Source organism: Molothrus ater, chromosome 10, assembly GCF_012460135.2.
Source record: "Molothrus ater isolate BHLD 08-10-18 breed brown headed cowbird chromosome 10, BPBGC_Mater_1.1, whole genome shotgun sequence".
Lineage (NCBI taxonomy): Eukaryota > Metazoa > Chordata > Aves > Passeriformes > Icteridae > Molothrus > Molothrus ater.
The window spans coordinates 5,654,687-5,680,538 of NC_050487.2; the positions used below are offsets into that span (position 1 = coordinate 5,654,687).

The window sequence follows — 25,852 nt, forward strand, 5'->3', positions numbered from 1 at the left end:
AATCCCAACCCCTTTGCTGGTACCCAGGAGAGCACAGAGGATTTCTGGGCTGGGACCTGTCCAATCCCCAGCCTGGCCCAGCCCCTGTGGTTCTGGCAGAAAAAGGTGTGATAAATGTGGCAATCAGGTGTGATAAATGTGGCAATCAGGTGGGAAATGGGATCTGTGAAGGGATGTGACTTTGGGGAGGGCAGCTGGAGGGATGAGAGCCAGCACTGCAGCTGTTCACAGCTGGAGCAAGCTTGGGAAGAAAAAGGGATCCGTGGCAAAATGGGCTGGATCTGTGCTGGGCTCTGTGGAAAGGCTCCCATAGAAAGGTGAAGCATCTTCCCCACAAAGCCAGGAACAGTCAGGGCTGTGCCTGGGAAGGAATAGAGCCAGGACAATCAAACCTGCCTGATTCCTGAGCCAGGTTATCCCAGATGTGAGGTCCCTGCAGATGCAGCCTCTGTGCAGGTGGGCTGGCACAGCCACGCGGGGCCGAGCCAAATCCCAGCGATCCCAAAGGAATCTGCTGCCTCCACACCACTCCTCCTGTTCAGCTGGGGCACTCCAGAGGGGTGGATCTGTGCCTGGCACCTTGGCAGGCCCCAGGCAACTTCGTGGAGCAAAGGGAACCTGCAAAACAAAAGGACACACGGGCAGTTGAGGGATGGTCAGAGGTGCCTTTGCTTTCCAGTGATGATTTATTTGCTTTGTACCTGGTGACAAACACGAATAAAACTCGATTTCAGCAGTGCTTCTCACTCTCCTTTTTCTGCCAGGCAGAAGAAGAAGAAGAAAAAAAAAATTGTGACAAAAATCCTCCACTTCAGGAGAGATTTTTCTCTGGGACAGGTTTACAGCAGAACATCCCTGGGAGGGGCTTGCAGGGGTCCTGGGGATGCAGCAGAGGGATGAATCCTGTGCCATTCCCAGGACAAGCTGTGGCTGCTCCCCCCGAGTGTGTGCTGTGGACAAAGACCACCACTGTGGCTGTGTCACAGGAACAGGGGCTGGAATCCCAGGCAGGATGGATGGACAGCAGGCTGCCCTCCTCAGATACTTGCATGTTCCTTATCCTCCTCATTCATATTCACAGAATTATTGAATGATTTGGGCTGGAAGGGATCTTGAAGCTCATCCAGTTCCACCTCCTGCCATGGACAGGGACACCTCCCACATGGCTGCTCCAAGCCCCATCCAAGCTGGCCTTGGACAATTCTAGGGATGGGGCAGCCCCAGCTTCTCTGGGCAACCTGTGCCAGTGCTGAACTCCTCTCTGAGTAAAGAACACACCCCTCATTTACATCTAATTTACATTCAGGTAAACCTTGACTCAGGAATTCCTGCTGGGCAGTCTTCTCTATTTTCTGATGGGCTCTCTGCCTGTTGTCCCTGCCTGCATCTCTTCCTTTGTCCTGCTCCCAGCTCTCCCCTGTCTCATTTTGCAGAGACCCAGGGGATGCCAGTGCAGCTCTGGGAATCCCAGGCCTGGGAGGGACTGGAAAATGCTGTGTGGATGGCTCAGCACCAGGGAGCAGCAGGATGAGTCCCTCCAGAGGGAGCAGATCCCAGATCCAGGTTTCCTTTGGTGGCAGGGCTGGGACACGGCTCTCTGCAGCCTTCCTCTGCTGGGGAAAGCTGGGACCATTCCCCTCCCCCTGCCTCATTTTCCTCCTATTTCCAGGGATGGGCTTGGAAAACTGAGTGTGGCCAGTGGCCCCCAGCTGCTCTCTTAGGGATGTGCACAGAAGCCCAGGGGGGATTTCTCCCACAGCATCAGGGAGGTACCAAGATGTTTTTGACCACAAACTCCGGCCAAAGAGCTTTTCCCCTAAAATACCCACCCTCTGCCAAGGTACCCCTTTCCCTTTTCTTTTTTTCCCCCCAGCTCCGAGGCTGCAGAGATGGCACAGACCACGAGAGGACACCCTCCTACCTCCGACTTCCCCGGCGCACCGCGGCTGGCTGGGGAAAAATATCCGTGATAATATTACAGGGAGCGCCTGGAACACACACGTCGGAGAGGAGAGCGAGCGAGAAACAATATGTTTATCCTCCTGCCGTATCCAGCCATTTATTTAGGCAGCAAGCAGCCCTTTAAATATACAAATCCCAGGCAGATTAGGCTGGAATAGGCAGGGCAGGGATTAGGGGCTGCATTCCCAGTGCCTGCGTGTGTGAGGGGAGGGCTGTGTGCTTTCCTTTCTCTGTGTGTGTGTGTGTGTGTGTGTTGGGTGACTTTAAAATGGAATAAACCACATTTAGCAGCTAGGTAGCTATGGAAACATCACCAAAATTGTTCTCCCACCTTTCTGCCGCACTGCTTTCCGCAGCCCTGCAAACGCTGTCAGGGGAGGGCTGAACATTGTTTCTTATAAATAATAGAATGTAAAGAGCTACAGGAAGAATCATTGCATTAGGATCGTGGAGTGGGGATAGTTCAGGGGGAAAATCGTCCAGCAGCTCTAATATTAGTTTCTGATGATTTAGCAATGATAAGGCACTTAATTTTGATCTTTTTCTGTTTTTTGGTTTTTTGTATTTAGTTTTTTTTTTTTTGCAGTTTATGGAAGGTTGCAGACTGAGATGCACTGTGGTGTGTGCATCCACGGGGAGGTGTGTGTGTGTGTGTATGTACATAAATATACGTGCAAAACATCCTCCAAAAGGCTGAGCACAAACAGGAATATCACAACAGCAATTCCAGGGTTCAAAAGAGAAGGGTTTCACCTGCTTCCCAGCTTTTCCTGCATGCCAGAACCACCAGCAGAGGCAATTCCAGCTCTGTGGCTCTGCCCTGCCCCAGCCTGGCTCCCCAGTTTCTCTCCTGACCTATGGATTTGCAGGTTATCCTGCCCATGGCCCTGCTGGAGCACTGCCAATCTTGTTGAGGTATTTAGAGGCTGAGAAGACTGGTTATATATCACAGCTGATTTTAAAGAGGCTTTAAACCTGGGAATTAAACTCCAGCCAGCTGGACTCAACCAGAAAATGCTCAGCTGTTTTCGCTGGGGTCAGAATTTAATCCTGAAGGTTTTCCAGGGCTGAGGGAGGAGGCTGAGTCCATTTGAGTCCCTCTCCTAGGGCTGAAGTTTGTGCTCTGGTGCAGCCCAGGTGACAGTGTGATGTCCAGTGGCACATTGCTGCTATGCCCCAGCAGGAGGGGCTGGCTGGGAATGGCCAGGACAAGGACAGGGAGCAGCGTGGGGCTTGCTGTCCTACAGTGGCTCTGATCAGGAGTGCCCTGATGTCCCCTCATTTTGGGTGCTGCCACAAGTCCAAAGTGCCAAATGTAGGAGCCAAGTTTGGGGTCTCTATCCAGCATCAGCCCTGGCCCTAGCAGGGACCCATCCAGCTCCACATCTGCCTTCTCCAGGGCACTTTATTCCTGATTTTTGTTCCTTCAGCCTCTCAGATCAAGGTCTCCTGTCCCCTGACGGTCCTGCTGCTACCACAGGTATCTGTGCTTTCCTCTCACACCATTCCTGGGGCCTGAGACAGGGACACCAATGATGCCTCAGGTTTTAGCTTTTAACTTTTTCAGATTCTGTACCTCTTTAATGTGTAGTTCTGAGCTTCATATTAGGGGATGGGGAGCTCTCTGCACACAGTAGGGAGACAAAACAATTCCTTCTCTACCTGGGAACCAAAGACAACCACCCAAATTTTAGACCCAAGAGCACAAACAACATGGACTGAAGAAGGATGGGACTGCATAACCATAAGTTGTAATTGGACAATGAACTCCAATATGCAAATGGACCAGAACTTAATAAAAGTTAGAGACCCCATGACTGATCATGCATCTTGTGACCATTTTTGTTCATCTTGGGTGCAGCCCTGGCTGGGCTCTTATGCTGCCCAAGGTGGATCCATTGATGCCTTCTAATAAATCCCTGCTTTATTCTTTAACTCTGTCCAGCCTCTGTTCTAGGTCAGCCTGGATAAGGAATCACCAGGACTCCTCACAGCACCCAGGGATGCTCCAGGATGGATCCAGGGGGATGGTGACAGGCTCTGCTTGCTGCTCCATTTCCCCCCTGTAACTCCTCGTGCTGCCCATGCCTTTGTGGAAATTCCTGCTGGCATCCTCAGGAGGGTCCTGGATGCCTCTCCAGTCTCCTCCCAGAGGGCTGACAGCTCATTGGGACCTCACAGCTGCAGCTCCTGTTGGTTTTCCCCATGTGCTGTTGCCAACAATTAATCAGTTGGACTCCATGGTCCCTGTGGGTCCCTTCCAGCTCAGGATATTCCACAGTTCTACATCATCTCATTATGCTGCAAAGCCTCTCTGCAGTCACCTTTTGCAGGCCCTGTCCTGAGCAGTGCCATGTCATAACAAATTTCACTTTCCTGCCTGCTCCCCTTCCCCCATTTTTTGTGCAGAAGGCAGCAAAAGCCCTGGCACACATCCCTGGAGGGCTTTACCTGTAATTCCTGCCTCCTGTGCAGAGGGATTGCTGCTTCTCAGACTCCACTGGAGTCTGGTTGGTTCACAGCTTCACCTCCACTCTTGCAACTCTGAAAGACTTTTTGGAGGCTCAGAGAAGAGTTCAGTGCCCAAAGTGTTCTGAGCTGGTACAAATCCTGCTATCAACCCTCTCCTTCTCACCTTGATGTGTTCTCAGCTGTTTCCCATCCCTCTTTCCCCCCCAAGCCCAGCAAACACACAAAGTCCTGCCTTGCCTTGGGGTCTGGTCCATTGGCTAAAGCTCCCTAGGGAAGCAAGACTTGGATTTCGCACCCCACCACAGCACAAGAGGGAGGGAGAATCTTCTGCTACAGCTGCCCTACATCCCTGACCCTCCAATGAGATCCACAGACTCCCCCTGGATGGGATCCTGTGCCAGCACTGAGGCTGAGCTGGAAAGGCACCTTGTTTTGGGGCTGCCCAGGACTCCAGGAACTCCATGAGGAATCTCACATTCCCCCAGCAGGGCTGCTCAGCCCCCAGGGCTCTCTTGCAGGGAGCCAAAGGAGCTGGAAGCTGAAGGACACACTGAGTCTTTTAGGGTTTGAGGTAAGATTTTCCTGTCTATGTCCAAGAGAATTCACCTGGAGCCCCACTGGAACATGAGCAGAGGTGTCAGGGCCCTCTGGAGGCTGACTGCACATTCCTTAGGCAGGATGAGCAATCCTAGCAAGTCCTGGTGTTCTCCTCTGCCCCCAGGAGAAGCCAGACCAGCCAGCTCAGCACAGGAACCAGCATGAAAAGGGGATACCAGGAGAAAACTCCACAGAAATTGCAAACCCCTCCCTTCAGGCCTCTGGAGCCATTTCCACAGTTCACAACAAGGAGCCAGTGACACCCAGGGATGCCTGAAGGTGTTTTCACACCCAGCTGCAGGGACAGAAGAGGGGGCAGGGACTGTCCATTCTCCATCCCCATCTCCAGGCTGGAGACCTTGGCTCCCACCAGGGTCTCTGAGCAGGGCTGCCTCTGCCAGGGAGGGAGGGGGTGAGGAAGCAGCACCTCTGGCAAGATCCAGAGTAAATCCTGCTGATGGATAATGGCAGAGCTGTGCTGCTCCAGCCCCTGTCACACTCCAGCCAGCCTGGGGACACTGCCTGCCCAGGGAAGAGGCCCTGCCCTTCCTCAGACATTGGATTTGCCACGCATGGAAGGGGCAGTGCCAACTTCTTCCTCCTGCCCAGTCACATCACAGCCCACTCTGGATGCAGGCACTGGCAGCAGCTCCCTCTCCAGCCCAACGTGGTGCTGCTTTAACAATCAGAAGGATGGAAAAACAAAACCTTTTATTGTCTACTGTTAAACTTTACTGTCTAATGTTTTAATAAACAGTCGAGTTCTTCCTCTGATCATTAAATCTGCAGTAAAGCAGGGTGGAAACCGGTTTATGAGATTCTATCTGCATCACTACCACACAAATGGGAGGTCCTGGCAGCTGCAAACAGCTACTCCCAGGTCCACAGCTTCCTGCCCACTCTGAGGATCTGCTGTGGGTTTGGGAGAGGAGCAGCTCACCCCTCCTCATGGGAGATGGGCAGAGTGAGGCCTCTCCAGGGCCTCCCCAGCCAACCCCCTGAGCTCCAGTGGAGAGAAGATAGTGCTGAGATGATGCTCTGCTCCTCAGAAGGAGCAGGAATTCCTCCTGGAGAGGGCCAGTGGGAACACCACCCTGAAATGGTGTCTGACAGGTGAGCAGCTGACTCCTGGATTTGTGACAATTGGAAGCATTTCCATGGCAGCAGTTTGCCATGTTCAGTGGTCAGGGGCATGGTTTAAATCTGGAATTATTTCCTGTTGTACCCATGGAATCACAGAGGAACTGGAAAATCCACTGGATAGGAACTAAACCAGTTACAGATAAAGGCTTAAAACCAGAAATAATGAAATTATTAAATTATAACTCCGCAGGGTTTGGGGTGACAGGGATGAGGAATGTCATCCTACAGGTGGGAGCAAGCCGAGGGCCACCCTGCAGCAGCAGCTTCAGAGCTGGGTCAGTGCTCAAGTGCCTGGAGAAACTCAATCCCTTTGTTATCTCTGGGATGATCCCTGTTTGCTTGAAAGCATTAACACCCTTTAATCTTTGTCTTCCCTGGAATCCCCAGGCCCCAGCTGTTGGCCCTGTGGACCTGAACATGAGCAGTGCTGGTGGTCCCTCACACTCATTGCCAGCAGGATGAACTCCCAAACACCTCCCAAAAGTTCTTTGCCACTTTTCCTCTGCAGGAAACAATGCCCATCCCACCACCCTTCCCCACAGCAGTTTTACTGGCTCGCAGTTGTTGCAGCAGCTTTGATTGCCAGCAGTGAGGCTTCATCTCCTCGGGGGTGGCTCTGTCAGCAGCAGATCCCAGATTTCCTGCTCACCACCATTTGTGGGCTGTTCCAACCGTTTGTCCAGTCATAAAATTATCAGCACATTATCCCTGGGCAAAGACTTGTAATTGTCTCTTTTTATTACTCAATAAACAGTTTGGAAACCAAACCCCAGAGTGAGAGTAGGAACTCACTCACTTCTTTACAGCAGTGCAAAGAGAGAGGTGAAGGAACACTGAAAGGTACCAAAAAATCCCAGGAAGGAGAGCATTTTGTTTAGATTTACTTTAGTAATTAATGGGAAATGTGGTGTGGGACACTTACAGGGGGAATGGAGAAAAAGAGGCACAACCTTGAGAAGTCCTGCAGGGGAAAGTTGCTGGGATAAATATCCTTGATAACAGCTCCAGCAGCTCACAGCCCAGTTTTCCATCCCTTGGTCCCAAATGTCAATATTCCCTTGTGAACACGCCCGGAGAGCCTTGGGAAAGAAAAATACAGCAGTTAGCTGGCACAGCAGAGCTCCAGTCACTGCAGCTCTATTAGAGCCATATATTCCCAGCTGCAGCCGTATATTCCCAGGAAAAGGGGCTGTGATGGAGGAAGGAGATCGTTCCAAATGAAAAAGAGATGCAGTTTACACAGAGCCAGAACTACTCCTAAATCTAAGCCTAATTGAATTATAAATAGCCTGGGTGCTTTCTTTCTATCCACCATCTCGTTAAACTCCCAAATATATGGATATATAATCCCACATTTTCTAAACATTTCTGTTTGAATTTCAGTTCCAATGTGATGTTTTATATCTCAAAGTTGACCTGTTTTGAGGAGGAAAAAAATTAGCTGAGTTCCCCCAATCAAAATGCTTCACTCTGGGATGAATGAAATGTTGGGAGGGATTTTTCCCCTTTTTCCAAATATATTCCTCACTGGGAAGGAGGAATATATATATATAAAATTATAATATATATTATTTTATATATATATATATATATATATATATATATATATATATATATATATATATATATATATATAAAACATATTCCTCACTGGGAACTACCAGAATGGATTTTATTAATTCATTTAAGCCAAGTTGAGCCATGGAAGAGAAAACAAGCCCACCCTCCACCCAATTTGCACAGCAATGATTTCCAACCTGCTTTCACATTTCAAATTAAGCTATTCAATCTATCCCATGGATTTGGGATATAGGAATTTGAGGGGTAACTAGGGATTGATAAATTGAATAATGGGTTGTGTCTAAAACAACGGTTTATTGGGGAAATATCTCTGGCAAAAGAAGTGGCCAGAGCATGCTCTGTCCTGTTGGACATGGATTTCTCCCAGTTCCCATCACTACAGCTCATTGTCAGCTTTGGAAATGAAAGGAGTGGAGATTTTGTCTTAAACACACTGGTCTGACAGGCCAATCTCTAGAAGAATTAGGTTTAAACTGGATATTGGGAAGAAATCCTTCCCTGCGGGGAGGCCCTGGCACAGGGTGCCCAGAGAAGCTGTGGCTGCTCCTGGATCCCTGGCAGTGCCCTTGGCCAGGCTGGATGGGGCTTGGAGCAACCTGGGACAGTGGAAGGGGGTGGAATGAGATGGGATGGACTTTAAGGTCCCTTTCAACCCAAACCATTCTGGGATTCTATGAATCCACTCCCAGGCTGTGTCACTGGAAAGTCTGGGCAGGATGACACAGCAGGAGGTTTTTATGGGATTTTTTTTTTTTTAGATTTTTCTGATGCCATCCTTCTATTCTGCAACAGCATTGGGCTGGAGAGAAAAAACAAAACTCCATGTGGATTCTGATTTGCACTTGTCAGAGCTTTTGCTCCAGGCTGCCTGGAGGCTGTTGGACAACTCTGTGCTCTCACCAGGTTTTCCTGACAATGCAGACAGGATTTTGTTTCCAGAGCCAGGCTGGGAAGCACAGATCCCACAGCAGCCCTCAGCTGAAGAGTCAGTCCCCAGCACATGGGCTGCAGTGGGATCTGAGCTGTTTGCAGAACACAGAGCTCCCACCTTTCCCAAGCCTCTCACAAAGGGCTCAGCAATCAGGAACACCAACGTGGCCCTCCTGACTGCCTGCAGCAGTCACAGGGGCTGGGGAGGCTGTGGGATCCCAGGGAAGATCAGGCACACCCACACAGAGTGACAAGGACACCTCAAAGGAGCAGCCATTCAGCTGGGAACTGGAGATGATTTACCCCAAGGGAAGGTTGTTTGTTCACAGCCTCTTGAAGAGTTTCCAGTAGAGCTGAAGGAAGGGTGGCAATTCCTCTGCACACCAACCCCCAGGATTGTTCATTCCACTCTGGAATGAAAACTAAGGCTTCTGGCAGGAGGGGGACAGGCAGCAGAACAGATGTTCCAGGTTCAAATCCCTGTTGCCTGAGGGGGACAGAGGTTCTCCAACCCTGGTGACCAGGAATGACACCTGGGATGTCCCAGGGTGTTCCCCCAGCTCGCTGCCACTCCAGGTGGGCACTGAACCCTCAGGGATGCTGCATCACCCCTGCAGCTCCTGTACAGGGGCTCAGTACCCATCACTGGTACCAACCACCACAGACAGGTGCCTGCATCCCCACCCAAAAATACCAAATAAAGGGCATTTTAGAAGCAGAAAATCCTCTTACTCAGGCAAAAGTGCTTCTTCTCACTCCTCTACCATCCATACCCCCTGGATTTGGAAGGCACCTGTACCACTGAAGGCTTGCCAGACCCTTGGCTGGCCAATTCCCAAAACCAGAAATATCATAAATAAATCATCTTTACTTCTTTCCCTTTCCTGATCCTTCTTTAAATATCCCTGTGAGACCACCAGCCTGAGACACACCTGGGCCCTGCTTAGCTCCAGGCAGTCCAGCGTGTTCCCACATGGACACCATTCCGCTGCCTTGGGAACAGGATTCTTCTCTAAGCCTCTTGGAGGCCTGAGGACATAGAAGAGTTGGCCAAAAGGAATAAATCCCCTGAAAAATCAAGGAGGTGAGTTTAGACAGCTTCAATCTGAACAGCCAGTTCTGGGAGGCTGTGGAAAGCCAGAAGTTTGGGATTGGGAAGCAGAGTTATTTCCTCCTGGGAAGCCTGGTGGGTCACACTGCTCTCCCAAACCACCAGCTCAGGCAGAGATGTACATCCATTTTAATCCATTCCCAAATGTCCTGCAGGATGGAGAGAGTTTAACCCACTAAAACCACAGGTTAGGGGATCACAGCCCTGCAGAAGGGAGGATGCTCCATGCAGGAATCAGCACAGGAGCATCCAGCCCCAGGGCTCTGCTTCAGACACAGCATCTGACTCCAAACATGAGCAAAGACAAACTGAGGCTCAGACAGAGCAGCAAAATAAATCAGTGACAGAATCTCCAAAAGAGACAAATGAAGCTGGAATTCGTCCTTGTTTATTTTAATGTTTGGAATGTTTTCCAGGTGATTTATGCCCCCACTTCAATGTGTTTCTCTCTGTCTCTCTCTCTCTCTCTCTCCCTTCCCTTTTTTTCTTCTTTAAAACAGGAAAAAAAAATTTGGGGAGTTAATTGGTTTTCCAGGCTTGGCAGCCAGACACTGTAATTGATCTCTGAAGAGATGGATTTGTCGGTGGGCTGGGCATGAATTTGACAACCAGGCAAGGAAAGAAAGAAATATTTCCCTCTGCACACCAAGCAAAAGGGGGGTCACCCTGGCAGAGCCAGTGCCCCGGGGCCAAGGCCCCACTTTTCCCAGATTTCCAAGTTAAATAGTGCTTGGTGCCTTGGGCCCCTTCCAGTGAGAGGGACAGGAGATTTGAGCTGACTGGGAAAATCCTCTCGTTTAGAGCTACATCTCAGATGACATTTTTGGCTTTTCTTTTATCCCAGCTTTTCGAAGGTCCACATGGGAAAATGCCTGTTTGCCTTTAATGTGTGGCATGGGACACTCTTTGCCTTTCCATTCTCTCTGCTGTTTTTCCCTGTCTTTTGGAAGTCTATTATCCCTGGATACCTCAAGCAAGACACCTGTAACTGCAGCTCCTGCCACCCCACACATCCCCAGTCAGCACTGATACCTCAAACCCCACATCTCTCACCTCCACTCTCCCCAAAGAGCTGGTGCCACCCTAAACCTCCAGTAGCTTATTGTGAAAGCAGAGCTCTTCCCACTGGGAAGGAAGAGGAACCTTGAGTTGGGGGGACAAGGATGCCTCCCACTCCCCACATCCACTCTCTTCCACCAAACTAAGTTCCCACTGTTGGGCAGCACAACAAACCTGGACCACGCACACAGGTTTTTCGCAATTGGAGCAAAAAATTTCCTATTCTGGTGAGGCAAGAGGCCTGATCCTGCTGCTCGTGGAGGATGCTGTGCTTGAAGGCAGCTCCCAAGCCTGCCAGGGTGCCCTGCTCCCCACTCCCAGCCCGCAGCAGATGGCAAGCAGCCGTTCCCGACAGACGTTCCCGCGGCGCCCGCAGGGAATCCAGGCTCCCACTGATCTCTGCAGGTAAACCCACCTGGGAATTCGGTGCAAAAAGCACAGAGCAACAGATTTCCCAGAGCCAGCCCCGGGGTTTAGGGCTGTCTGTCTCCACAGGGGCTGAGCAGGGCATCCCAGGGTTTGTGGCCACACTGCAGCCAGGCAAGCGCTGGTCCTGGGAACAGAATCCTCCTCCCATCACAGAGGGGCACCCATCCCTCTATGCCAGAGCTTCCTAAAGACTTTGCTTGTTTTGGAGAGTGCACATCCCAGGAAAAAAACACCCTGCAGAATTCCTCTCTTCAGCACTAGGCTCTTCCTGGCTCCTTTTGCTTTTTGCTGCACATTTATTCCAAACACCTGTCTGAAGATCCACTGGCTGAGCTCGGAAGGAGCCAGGAAAAACCAACAGCCTCTCCCAGACAGACTCTCCTTCCCCTTGTGAGCAACCCAGAGGGGGATATCACATTCCTATACACCTGCCAACCTGCCTAGGAGATGAGGAATTGCAGTCCTTTCATCCTTAGAGCCCTCTTGGAAAAGCCAAGCTCAAGCCAAGCCTGGTCTAGTTAAGCTGTGCTGCTCAGAGTGCCCCCTACAATGACTGAGGCAGCGATTCTGTGCTGCTGACACTCCCCTGGCACAGCCCTGCAGCAGGAAACCCGGGCTTTGCTCAAGGCAGAGTTAAAGCCTGGAGCTGACTTCCACGGGAAGTTGTGGTGGCCAAGAATCCGTGACATTTCAGAGAGGAAGCAGGAATGTGCGTGGATAACAAGAATAGCCGGAGTTACGCCAGCTAAATACCAACATCTCTGCTGAAAGGGATATTAATATTGCAGGCCACCTCCAGCTAGAGGAGATGATGAGCAGTTCTAACACGAGGCAGGTTCTTGCCTTCTGCTGCTCTTCCCTTTGCAGCACCCGCTCCTCGGAGAGGAGACCGAGTTACACAGATCCCATCCAGCTCCCGCAGTTCTTATCTTCCAGCGCTTTTTTCTAAAGCCTCTGTCAAAAATACTAAACAGCCTTATTTCGCCGTTGTTTGCGCTGGGTATAAAACTCTGTAATGGGAGATTTCTGGAATTGCAAAGCAGGTTTATGGCAGGAACGCCGCTCCGTGCAGGTGTAAGATATCACTCACTCCCGAGCACCGCTGCTACCGCAGCCTGTGACAGGGAAGCAGCTCACAAATGGTCACGCGAAGGAAAACATCTGTTCGGAGCTAGCAGGTACACAGATCATCTGCAAATTGCACAGCTTGTGCCTGATTTTCCCTGGCTTTGTTTAGCGACTCGCAGCTCGGCGCCGCGGGAGGGATGCAGGCAGAAGGGACCTCCACGGCGCCGAGCTGGGGATGGGAACGCCAGGCACAGCATCCCGCCGACCGTGCTCATGCTCTAGGACGGGCTGCAGACACCGTGTAACCCAGGACGGCTCCAGAAAGCCAGGTCAGGCTTTACAGCAGGCGTAGTGGCCCTTCCCCCGCCGAGCCAGGTCTCTCCTGCCCCAGGGATATCCCGATTTCCCTTCTCACAGGTTCCTCGGGCACGCAGCGTTGCCTCCACCTCACACACAAAAGATTTCCTGATCCCTGCTAGCCCTTTACATCTGCTTTATGTTATGGGGCTCGGATTAGGAAGCAGGAGGATTGTGTTTCCAGCAGACAGGATCTCTGGTTGATCTCCAGCCAGCCCCAGGACTCGAGCACAGTTCCCAGCACCGTGTGTCGTGGCTGGATGGAAGGAGCACAGAATTGTGGAATGGTTTGGGTTATAGTGACCTTTAAAGGCCATCTAGCCCAAGGCCCCTGGCATGAGCAGGGACACCTTGCAGTGATCCTGAATCAGAATCCTCCTGTGCTGCTCAGGATCACTCACTCCCTGCCTTCCCACCTCTGTGAAAGGACTCAGACCCCTCTGACTCCAACCACAGTGCCAGCTGTGTCCCAGATCCCTCTGCCTGCTCGGGATTGTTCCAAGGAGCTAAGAGGACAATTTTGCTTTGTTGTCTCTTAAAAAAAAAAAAAAAATAGCAATTTTGGTGTGCTCTTTATTCCTTGAGAAAAGCAAACGGAACAGGAGAAGGGGCCCCATCCCTAGTAGCACACTTGCACCACCTCCTCTGAACTCCTGCTGCCCTCTGCTCTCCATCACACACATCAACGCCCTTGGCACGGGATTTATCCTGTCAAGAGGAGTTCACCACTCCTGGCACTGAGCCACAAGATTTATTAAGTCCAGGACACACACCTCAGCAATCAATGGGAATTTCAACTGGGATCAAGCCTTTTAAAATCCCATTCCTCAAACACAGTGGTGCAGCAAGAAGCCCCATTAAACACCTGCCTTGGGTGGGCAAAGAGCTGCTGTACCCTGTCTGGTGACACTGCATGGCATTTGTCCCAAAACTGGGGTCTGGGCTGGTGAGCTCAGCCTGGAGCTGCCTCCAAGGCTCATCAGAGTAAAGGTGGCCTTTTGCAAGAGGCAGCTGCTGGGAAAACCTGACTTGTTAGTGTAAGAAAATGAAGGGGAAGAGGTGATAAAATTGTTCTCTTTCCATGTACCAGGAGGTTTAACATGAAGGAAGAGAAAGTGCCGCTCAAGGTGAAAGAACATCAGCAAAAGGTCACCACTCACTCATTAATACATTTAGGTACGAAAGTAGAATAAGGCTTCTGGCTGTCCGAGGAATTAGGGGATAGACAATGCAATAGGAATGTTTTTTCAGCTTTGGAGAGGGACGAGATGTTTCATCAGCTGCAGTAGAAGAGGGCAGGACCTGCTGGTCCTGCCCCAGCCCAGCTCTGGTTGTTAAAGCAGCATCATGCAGCCCAAGGATGCCAGAGCCAAGGTGTGTGGGAAAGACAGCTGATTTAATTGGAAAAAACAACATGACAAGTTTGAGGTTTGGGTCTGAGGCAGAGCAGGAAAGCCAAGGGAAATAGAAATCAGAAATCTCCAGTATTGCTCAGGAGGCAGTTGACCAGCCTTCCAGGGGAAGAGAGGGTGAAGCACGAGCAGATGTTCTCTGCTGACAAACCAGCCCTGCCTGTCCTGCAGCAGCCCACACGGAAAACCATATAGAAAATCATTAAACAATTACAACCTCCATTGAAAGGAGATCAGCCTTTGAAGACATCTCCCCAGAAACTTCCATTCGCAGTTTTCAAATAACCCCCTGTCTCATCAGAATAATTGCCAGGAGTAAATGCTTTGGAGCTCAGCAAACACTCAGCACAAGGAAAGCAAAGACAAAAGAGCCAAGGTAACCCTGCAGGTTCTGATCTGTGCAAAGCCACAGCCCTCAGACCAAGCACCCCATGGAGATGTCACCAGCATCAACCCTTGCCAGCCCCAGGGGCCTCCAGGGAAATGGGCTGTTCCCAGCAGAGAAAGGGCTTTTTCCATCAAACAATCCCTCTGTGCCAGCTCAGCTTTTTGCCAGAGGAAAGGATTCACCTGAAAAAATCGCCCAGCCAAAAAAAGGAAGTTCTAATACACTGGCTGGTTTAACACACAATATTATCGCTCCCCACAGACAGAGGCTTCTCTTATTTTGAAGGTGCTTAGGCACCTGACTTTAGTTAGGCCGAAATACTGCTCAGAAATCTGGCCTTTCATGCAGAACCAAGATAATCTTTGAAGACACAGCAACCCAACCGGCTTTGCTAAATCAATCTCCCCGTTATTTTATTCAGCGCAAAAGAAGCTCCCAGGGATCGCATTTCTACCAGAACTTGTTAACAATTTATAGCTATCACCTTAATCATTAAAAACAAACAATGGGAAAGAAAAAGAAACCATTAAATTAATCCCTGATGGGGAATCCCAGAAGAGAAAATGAATTCTTTTTTAAGACTGCCAGAGTTAGGGGCCAGATCGTGTGAAAACGCGTGGAGCAAACGTGGGAGCAGCTGAGGGTGGCAAGGGGGGCCTGCATTGCTCCAGAGCTCTTTGCTGTCATTCCCTATGGAACTGGTCACCATGGTGTGATCCAGCAAGCTGATGGTCAAGGCAGGATGAGACTTTTAAACTCTCAGAGTGATTTCTGACAGTGCACGGGCTGGGATGATTAGCTCAGCTAGGAGAGCCAGGCCCTGCAGGACCACCCTGAGGACCTGGAGCAGAGCCAGGCACCCTTGGGCTGCTGGGGACAGCACATCCCTACTGCCTTGGGAGCTCTGACTGTGCTGCCTCCATTAAAATCAGCATCCCTCCCACCCCCCTGTGTCTCTGACAGCCCAGGGGGCTCCTGGGGCCAGCCTGAACCCATAAATCACGGCAGGAAGGCCTGGAGGAAACATGAGGAGCTTTTATTAGCCCACTGATAGAGACAGAAACAAGTACACCTCTCAGAGCAGGCCCTGCTCTTGTCTCCCCAGAACCCAAGCCCACACATTTGTCAGGTTTGGGCTAGATTTTTGGAGGCACTTTTTTACCCACCATTTGGGCTAAAATAAAGGCATTAACTACCCTGCAAAAAGCCATAGCTCACCACACTTACATGTCCGTCCCCCCCCCCCCGCCAGCGCAAAATGCCTGTGTTAAATGCAGAATAAAAGGCAGCAGGGGGAAGGATCTTTCAAAGGGAAGGCAGTGGAAGGCCTGGCCAGAGGATCCTCACCTCAATCCCAGCCCAAGGGAATGCCAACACTCCCTTCATGCCTGGCCTGTCATCGAGTCATTGAAGGTGATAATGGGGATGGATGAAGAGGGAGAAAACACACGAGGAGATCGCTGCACCCATTGCACACTGCTGGATGAATGGAGGCAGAAAACACACAGGTGACAACTGCCTGCACTGCACAGTGCTGCATTTAGGTCCAGTTTGCTGAGGCTTGGAAAATCCAGCATTTCTTCCACTCGCATCCTTCCCAGCAGAGCACTTTGCTGAGCGGGCTGGTCCCAACAGAGGGCACTGACACACTGACCAACCTTCCCCAGCGCCTCCTCCTGGTCCCTCCCGCAGCCCGGCTGACCTCCCCGCTATTCGGGCTCTCCATCGCGGTCCTGGCAGCGGCTGCACGGTCCCACCCAGCCCCGATCCATGGGGCCGGCACGGGAAGCGAGCATCCCTCCCGGTGATGCTCAAAGCAGAGCATCATTCCCAGCAGTGGCGGGGAGCGATGGTGGGAAAAGCTGGGAGGGGGTGGGAAATGGGGGGCCTCACTTTTTTCAGGCTGTTAACTGTAATTAGCCTGGTTTCTGCGATGTAATTATCCCGCAATCTCAAAGCAAACACCCTGGAGGAAATTGCACGGTTAAAGACAGCGTGGCATTAAAAATAAATTATGAGTCCTGCTCGCCGTTCCTGCAGATCTGTCAGCGTTTTCCCTCAAAAAGCCCCGGCTTGGGGGAGCTGGAACCACCCAGCTGTGACTCTCCCTGCCAAACTGTCTGCCGAGACAGAGGGAACGTCAGAATTCCAAGCATCCCCCTTTGCCAGCTCGGGAGACGTTTGTCACAGCCCAATTACAGCACGGCTGCGCTCAGGGGGAGGGGAGCCTGTTTTGTTTGGGGTTTTTTCCCAGAGGAATTAAATTCTGCCGGCTATTTAATACAGAGCACGAACAAAGCGTGCAAGGTGTTTGGAAACAAGTCAGCTCCTCACAGATCACAATACTCCTGCCTCTGGCAGGGGGAGCCTCCTCTGCACTGCCCTTTTTGTTGCTGCCTGGGTGATTCCCATAAGAATTGTGTTTTATCCCAAATTTCTGTCCCTGGAGGTGGAGGAAGCCAAGCAGTTCAAGAGTTGGAAGCTCATGGCTCATCCTTTGGTTGGCTTCCACATGCAGAGCTCAGCCCCAGCCCTGTGGCCTGAATCATGGGGAAAGGAAGGAAGGAAGGAAGGGAGGGAGAATTGGGAAGCAGGTCCAAGCTCCTCACACAGCTCTGTAGAATGTGGTGAGGCCGCCAGAGAAGACTCAAAGCTTTCTGTGGGCCTATTTGTAATTTTGGAGTGTCTTTTCCACTCTTCCTCTAAGACAGTACCAGCCCAGCCTCAGCCATACACTTAAAGCCACCAGAAGACTTCCCAATGTCATCCCAAAGTCTCTCTCCCATGGCAAGTTCCCTTCACATGAAGGAAGCTTCAGATGACAAGAAGGTGTCCCCAAGGGAGGATGTGCTGCTGTGTCACATCCCAGGAAGGAAGCAATAAGCCAGTACCTCAATGACTTTAAAAGCTGTAGGAGACATTCAAACATCTTCTGAGCATCTACAGAGAGCTGGGATGTGGCACCATCTCCAAACCTTCATGGTCATCACCACACACTACTTGGTTCATTCTGCCACAGCTGAGGGGTCCCAGGAACATTCTGAGCCCCTGAGAAGACACTTTTTCTACAAGAGATGACCCAGAAAAGACCAGCACCGTGCTTCTCATCAGAAAAACAGCTCCCTTCAGGAGTCCTGCAAATGGGCTTCTCCAGAGCAGACCCTTGCCCTGGGCTGTGGGTAATTAGTGGGTGCTCCTGGAGAACAGCCCCAACCTCCAGCAGCACCAAGCCCCACTTAGTTAAACCCCTAACACAGCTTAAAGAATGAATCAATCCCAGTGACTGTGCTCTCCACGGATCCCAGTCACTCACAGGATGCAGAGAACACGTCTGGAGAGCCCATTAAAAGCCACTCGACTGGAAAATAGTTTCTGGCCTAATTCTAGCTCTGGGGTCTTGGTCGGGGAGAGAAATCTGACAGCGAGAGCGTGTCTGCAGGGAGCACGAGGCAGAGCTGTTAACTACTTCACCAATCTAATGGATAGCACTCTCCAACAGTAATTAATAATTAATATTCGTAGCCTGCTTAAATCTGTTGACTCTGTAAACCACAGCTTCTCACTTAAAGGCCTCTCATCGTGCTGAGACAAACTGGAGAACAACCCCCACGGAGAGACTCAGCATAAACAAGAGCAGCAGCAGCTCCCAGGCCCAGTCTCAATCCCTCTCCTTGTCCCATCTCTGTCTTGTTGAGCTCAGCATCATTCCTTAGCAGTGTCTCTGTCCTGGGTGGGCACAGGACACTGAAGTCACCAAGTCCAACCACCTTCAGAGGGTCTGCCCAGGTTTTCCTGCCAGGGACCATTCAGGAGAGCAGTGGAAGGTCTCTACACACAGACAAAATTCCCCAGTGGTCTTGTCTCCTTTTGAGCACTGGGGGTTGATTTGAAGGGCAATAAATTCAATTAATGTCCCCAGCTTGAGTCTGGTTTGCCCATGATGGCAGCTGGTGAGTGATCTCTCCTTGTTCTTATCTCAACCCACGAGCCTTTCACTGTATTTTCTCCCAGGAGGGCAGTGCTAGTGGCCTTGGGAGCAGCCTGTTGTCCAGCCAGGGACACAAGTTCACCCCACCCCAGTCCAAGATAAATATGATAATCTATAGTAGGATTTATTCAATTCAGGAGCTGGACTCCTTGCACCAATGATCAATTTGAGCTTTCTGGAGGCTGAAGTGCATCACCAGAGCACTGCAGTTTGCTGCATTCCCTCCAACCAATCCTTCCTATGGATCCACTGCAGATATTACTCACAGCTTCCCTCTTTTCCCCACTCCCATCATTGTCACCACCCTGACTGAGAGTTTCAGCCACCAGGAGATCACTGATGGCTGTGGTGGCTGTGGAATTGGGCTGTGGGAGTTAATGGCACCCAGGGAGCCCAAATCCAGCTGGGAGGTGCCAGAACCCAGGTTGGGTCACACACAAGGGAAGGTGGCCCAGGGCAGGATAAGTCTGCTGGGTGGCAACCACAGATCCCAAAATCAACGTCACAAACCTGAACAACTTGAAGGGCTGGACCAAGAATTTGTGGATCTGGCCTGTGGGATCACCCAAATTAACCTGATTTTGTGTCTGTAGCACCAGCTCCAGGGACAATGGGACTTCCACAGAAATCACTTTTTCTTTTCTGCTCAAAATTGAAGGACAACCCTTAATAATTTAAATCTCACGTTTTAGGGTAATTGGATATACACAGATGACTTTTTTTTGTAGCTGATTTGGGCCATTCATTCTGTGTGTCTGTTACTACTTCTGCTGTATTCCAAGTTTGGGAGAAAACAAGAAATTCCTTTTTCCTGATAAAGAACATTATTCCATCATCTGCATTACAAGTTGTCTTTTATCATAGCTATGATTTAATCTGATGATAAACTTCTAAGACTCAGGCAATAGTTTCACTCACCAAGTCACATTTGATACCTTATTTCCCATGGAAACTTGAAATTCTGTTCAGTTCCTTTAATCAGTATTCAACAAATACAATCCCATTGAAATTTGTTTTTCTTTCCAAAGGGTAATGGAAAAAGGCCTCCTTGCTAGCATTCAGATGTGAGCACACCTAAAAATATCTAATATCAGGAAACAATTACACTTCTTCACTTGAATTAATAATTTGCATTTAGAAAGGAGGAAAATATGCCCATAAATAAATTTTCCCCAGCTTCCCATAAAAAACAAGGACGATCAATGTGAATCTGTAGTTAAAAGTACCAAGAACGTGGTTGTTCTGCAAAGCTGTAACTTGGTTTTAAACACTGAGAAGCCAGACCTTGGGAGAATGGGACAATTTTTGCACTGTGCTTCAAAACCTCAATATTTTGGGGAAAAAACTCAAACATTTTTTTTTCTGGTATGTGTACATTCTTTTATATTCCAAGACAGTAAGTCCTTCCCTCTGGAATCTCCTAGGGAGCTAGAGAGTTCTGATTCCCCAAGGTTTCCAAAAACAGGAGGAAAAAAAGAAAATACAGAAATACTTTTCTCTTATTTCCTCTTTCTTAAAAAGAGGAAAACAATCATTTGGGTTTGAATGAAACCTAGCACTCAGCTTAAGTAAAATTCTGTCTTAATAAAGTCTGTCAAGACTTTGGTGAAATTTCCAGAGAAATGGATGTGGGATTTGAAATACAAAGTTCAACATTTTCCTTAGGAAAGCTGAACATAGGGCATTGAGGTAAAGCTAGATTTTTGGGGGAGTACAATTCCCCTCCTACATCCCACCCATGAAATAAGGGAAATCAGAACAAATTTCCAAACTTTCAGTGCTTCCAGATGTTGGGGGGGAAGGCACATCAAAAATATTTTTACAGAAAGACATAACTTACCTATCTGTCTTTTGTTTATCAAGGGAGACCTGGTGGCTCCAGAATTTCTGCTGAGGCTCCCAGCTGCTGCTGAGGTGGGCACCATCATGCAGGGAGTGGGAGAGACCCAGTGGATCCAGAATTTCTGCCACCTGGTTCCCGCTAGGGCTGCTCATCCCTGCACTCCCAGCTGAATTCCAGCCTTTCCTCCTCATCCATGGATCCCCATCATCAGGCAAAAGCAGCTCTTCAGGTCCAAGGAGATGGATTGAAGGGAGAGGTCTCAGACTGTGCTGCCAGGAGCAGAGCTAAGACACCGCAAACTCATGGGGAAATGGTGTTTTTCCTCTAATTTCTGCTGATACTCCACGAGCAGCATCCCTGAGCACAGTGCTCTGATCCTGGCACCAGCATCCCTCCAACCAATTCCTCTCCCTGGTATCTCCACTCCCCCTTCTCTCCTCAGGTTCAACCCAACAATATCCCCTGTAGGAAAGATGGAGCATGAGAGTTTGGAGAGCACAAAAGCAGCCCCTTTTGGGACATTCTGCTGATGACTGGAATAATGATGGCATTCTTGTTAGGAGCTGTAGAGATGACATGGCAAACACCACTCACAATTGTCATAGAATGTGCAGAAGGCAATTTGGAATAACAAATGTTTTGAATGTAGAGCAAGAACAAAAGAGCCCCTTGGTGGCTGGATCTCTCCTCCTGTGGTGTTCCAGGGCCCTCCTGGGATGTTGCAGTGTCTGGAGCAACATCTCAGGTGGTGATGCTCAAGTTGAACCACCCCGAGTCCCTCCCTCCTCTGTTTGCAAGGATCCTGCAGGAATTCTGGCCAAAACAAAACACAGGCCAATCCAGGCTGCTAAGGAGAGAACGAAGAAGCTCATGCTCATGGAATCATTAAGGTTGGAAAAGACCCCCAAGATCACCAGTGTTCCTTCATTCAACCCCAGAACTCGGGCACCCCAAGGATTGTGTTGGGAGAGGTCTTCCCTCCACCGTGTGCAGGTGCCCTCCCACTATCCCAGCAGGATGCAGGCTCTCTGCCTGGCCGTGTGTCCAGCTCCCACATTCCAGAGGTCTGCTGTGGGACAGGGACAGCTGGTGGTGCTGGAATGAGGCTGGATCCCCAGGCACACAGGGAACACCTTCACTCTTCCACACATCAGCATCTGAGGGGCAACCTGAGCCATGGGCAGCAGCAGGAGATGGGAGGCCAGGAAAGACATCAAAGGCAGGAGGAGGAGGGGTCCAGAGGATGAGCAAAGGGGTTGAGGAAAGCCAAGGAAAAGAAGAGGGTGCCTGGGAGGCTCTCATTTGAAAGCTGAAGGCTCCCTGCCAAAGCAAACAGTTGGACATGGAGGGCTCTCCATGGCTCTGGTTCACTTGGACCATCTGGCATTTATTGAAATTGCCTCCCTTTGTGTTTGCTCTGATGAAGTGGGTTTGTATTCCTGCTTTCTCTCCCTCCTTTCTCCTCTCCCAGGCCAACACGTGGCTTCTGTCCCGCCTTTCATCTCCCACATCCTCACAACAGCTATTGAACAAAGAGCCCCACTGCAGGGAATGAATCCCAGGAGGAATCAGGGACGGGGAGAAAATGCCTGCACATGGACAGCCCCATGCATGGCCCTGCTACCCCTTGTCTTACACGCTTCCACTGCTCCCCTTGGCCCTCAGTCTGGGAAGGCAACAGACTGAGAGGAAAGATGGAAAGAGAAATCAGAGCAGAAGTTAAACGGGAGAACAGAAAAGCAGGGAGAAAAAAATCCTTCCAAAAGGTGCAATTGCAAAGTGATGACAGGCTGGTGGAAGGGAATTAGCAGAGAGGAGGGCTCTGTTCACCTCCTCCCCTCCCTGCTCTGCTGTGTGATCAGAAGGAAGCCAAAAGAGCCTTTTTGTTGGGAACTTTGGCATCCGCCGCTCTCCTGCAACAAGGGCGAGAGACTGAAATAATCAACATTTTCTGCGGCACAGAAATGCAAACACTCAAATTCACATCTCAACTGACAGCTTCAGTCAAAATACATCCCCCTGACGCTCTTCACTTAGAAAAGATTCACAGACTCGTTTCACAGCAGAGCCTGCAGTCCCAGGCCACATTACACAGCCATGCTGCCAGAGTTTGGATTTCCTGTAAGTCAGCAGAAGCCTCTGAGGCTCAGGATGCAGTTCCAAGCCTATTGCACGGAGGAGCCTTTCCTGTGGTTTTTCAGGAAGCCTGTCCCAGTGGAAAAGAAAGAAAGAAAGAAAAAAAAAAAGCAAACAACACAAGCACGAGGGTAGGGAGAGGTTTCCTTTGCCCTGCTCATTCTCTGGATGCTCCAGAGCCAGGACATCATTCAGCACAAGACCCCATCCAGCAAATTCCCACCCCTGTCACTGCCATCCCCCACTGGGAGATCCATATAGACTCCAAGGACTGCAGAAAGGAGCTCGGTGGCTCTGCTGGCACAAATTAGTGGAGCTGAAACTTTAGATCAGTGACAGAGCCTCTTCCTCCTGGGAGCAGTAAATTGCAATGCTGGTCCCTAAAGACCCTCCTTGCCATTAAGTGATTAATGAATTCATTAACACCTCTAGGAACATGGGAAATATGACACGGACAGCCTGCCTAGGCTTTGCAAAGTATTTTTCCTGAGGAACAGCAGAGAAAAGTGGCTAATTAAGCTATATGGCCCATGGCAGCAATACTACATTTATCCAGAGGGGACAAGCAGAGGCATGAGATTCTGTCTCCTGCTCCTGACCAGCTTTTATTTGACCCATAACGAGATGCTAAAATCAAGGGTTTATTGCTATTATAAACCTTTCATTTGAAGGGGGGAGGGAGAAGGCTTTTTACTGTAATGACTTTAATGACTTTCCCAGCGTTCCCAGTCCAGAGGTGGAATGGTCCCAGCCTATCTGGAGGTAAGGAGAGGGGAAGGAATTGCACAATGACCTCTTCAAATCCTACAGAGAGACTTAATTCTTGCCCTAAAGCCACGATCACATGCTCCAGCCCATTTCCCTGACAGTTTTATTTACCAACTGTAACATAAGCAACAGCCCAAGCACTTGGGATGAAGTGTGAGCCGGGCTCAGGCTGTGACACCTGCACTAAATCACGGCCCAGGATCACCTCCCTTCCCACCTCAGCAGGACACTCCTGCTGCTCCCACAGCTCCAGCCAGGCAGCTGAGGGAGCCAATCCATCCCTGCCACAGGAATGACAATGCCAGTGCCCCACGTGTGCCTTGGATCCGTGTCTCAGGTCTGGATTCCTGTGAAGCCTGGCTGAAGCCTTCCACCAGAGCCCAGGGGCAGCCAGGCAGGGCTGGCTCCAGGCAGGGAAGGGATGCCCACATCCCCTACTCTGAAGGGATAAATAGCTGCTGCTTGCAGCTCATTTCCCTTCCTTCATCCTGGGCTTCTTTGTGCCTACATCCCATTGTTCACAGAATCCCAGGATGGTTTGGGCTGGAAGGGACCTTAAAGCCCATCCAGTCCCACCCCCTGCCATGGGCAAGGACACCTTCCACTGTCCCAGGTGGCTCCAAGTCCTGTTCAAGCTGGCCTTGGACACTTCCAGGGGGAAGTGGGGCAGCCACAGCTTCCCTGGGCATTTTCTGTATTGTTACAGACAACGCTGGGCTCATCTCTGCAGCCACCAATGACTGCAGGAATTCCTGTCCATAACCCAAGTGGGACAACTTTCCTTCAGCCCAGAATGGCACAGAGAGTTGAGACTGTGCTTTTCCCAGCTCCTCGGGCTTCTTCACTTCCAGAGCAAGCTGAAAAGGAGCCACAGCAATCCAAGGGGGCAAGAGATGCTCTGTACAAAGCACTTTTACCACTCGCAGGCAGTGGAGGTGGCAGGGAGCCACCAGGATTTCCTGCAGGTGTGGGGGCTTCAGGAAACATGAAAATTGGGGAGAATCAGGCTGGAGAGATGACTCCATTTTAAAGAGAGTAAATTGGAGAGAGCTCAGAGAAAGGCCCTATGAAGATGAAAGGACAGCAGGTATTGATTTACGTAGGAAGATCAAAAGAGCTATATTTGTATATAGTAGTTTAGCTAAGTGATGACTAAGTGTTTAACGGGAAGGGTTTGAAGGACACAAACCCAGAGGGGGTTTGTGCAGTGCAGGAGCTGAACAGGAGCAGCAGGGTGGGAGAAAAGAATGGGAAAAGAAGCAGATCCCAGCTGCCTGCAGATGTTTTTTGGCAGGGGGATGTGAGCAGCCCTGCTGACACCCAGGCCCACACCAGTGTCCCAAAGGTTTCCAAAGCCCATCCTGAACTGCTTTCCAAGGCTTTCCAAAGCCCATCCTGCACTTTGCTCCCTGCAAGCCCACCTCCAATCAGCTCATGCCATGCCACAGCATCCAGGGGCACAGGGAAGGTCCTCAAAGGGGTCCACAGAGGGTGACACCAAGGTGACTGAACATCTGAGTGCTGGGAGCCCTGTGGCTGCCCTAACTCTCACAACACCCCAGGACAAAACCAGGAATAACCCTACATCTCAAATCCACTTCTGAGGACCCCACTGTCCTTCTCCATCCACTCCAAGGCCTAAGGAATTCATCCCCAGTCTTTGAACTTACTAAGTATGACTGAAGGCATTGCTTCTTTCCTGAAAACAGTGTTTGAAAATATTAACCTGAGTGTTGCACAGGACCCAAACCATCTGCAGGCTGTGGTGACATCCCTGATTGCAAGGAATCTGCTCCATTCTGCTCCACCTCTGCTGGGTTACTCAGGATTTGCAGGGAGAGGGATGGGACCACAGCCAGAACAGCAAAGAACTCTTCTGTTCCTCGAGGTAATTCAGGCCCAGGTGGGAGAAACCCAGTTAAAGTGACTGTAATGAGTGACTTACCCTCAGCCTCCCTCTGTGGGCCTGGATTGGCACTTGTCTGTCTCCCTTGTGCTTCCAAGAGCAGAGCCAGGAGCATTTCAGAGGCTGACACCTTGGAAATCCTCCAAGGAGAAGAATCCTGAGTGCAGAGGATAGGAAATAAACGTATGGTAACTGTCCTGGGCTGTGCAGGGCTGCACAGGGAAGGATCTGGGGGCCACAGGCATCATTAAACAGCTGAAATTTTTAGTTACCTCATAGTTCTGAATCTGCTTACTCTGCTAAAGGCTGAGCTGCCCATCTGAGCAATGCCAATCCAGCATTCTCCACAGAGAAGAGATGGAGAAGGGAAAGGGGAAGACAAGCAGGACACAGAGAATCTGATAAGAGAGCTTGATTGAATCACCCTGTCATTGCCTGGGACACCCTGAAATCTTTATGGCCTCACTTCACCACCTGAAAATACCCAGAAAAAAGCTTTTGCTCCAGAATCTGGAGGGACATGCAGGCAGTTTAGATCAATTCCAGTGCTCTGCTCTCTGTCCACATCATTCAGCATTTTATCCACCATTTGCTGGAGTGATTCTCTTCTCTGGGAATGTTTATAGACAGCAGAAGGGGAGGTCACAAGTAAGTAACCATGAGAACAGGGCAGGTCACAGTGTGGGTTAAATGAGCCCACCT

The 25,852-nt window shown here is 50.2% G+C and overlaps 1 long non-coding RNA gene across 1 annotated transcript; it reads right to left on the reverse strand.

Moving 5' to 3' along the window:
• Window positions 1–401: 401 nt before the first annotated feature.
• On the reverse strand, window positions 402–25,294 carry LOC118690155 (uncharacterized). The gene is made up of 3 exons (XR_004980741.1): window positions 25,190–25,294; window positions 7,097–7,253; window positions 402–618 (listed from the first exon to the last, which is right to left on the reverse strand). It is a non-coding gene; the product is annotated as an uncharacterized LOC118690155 (long non-coding RNA).
• Between the last annotated feature and the right edge of the window lie 558 nt (window positions 25,295–25,852).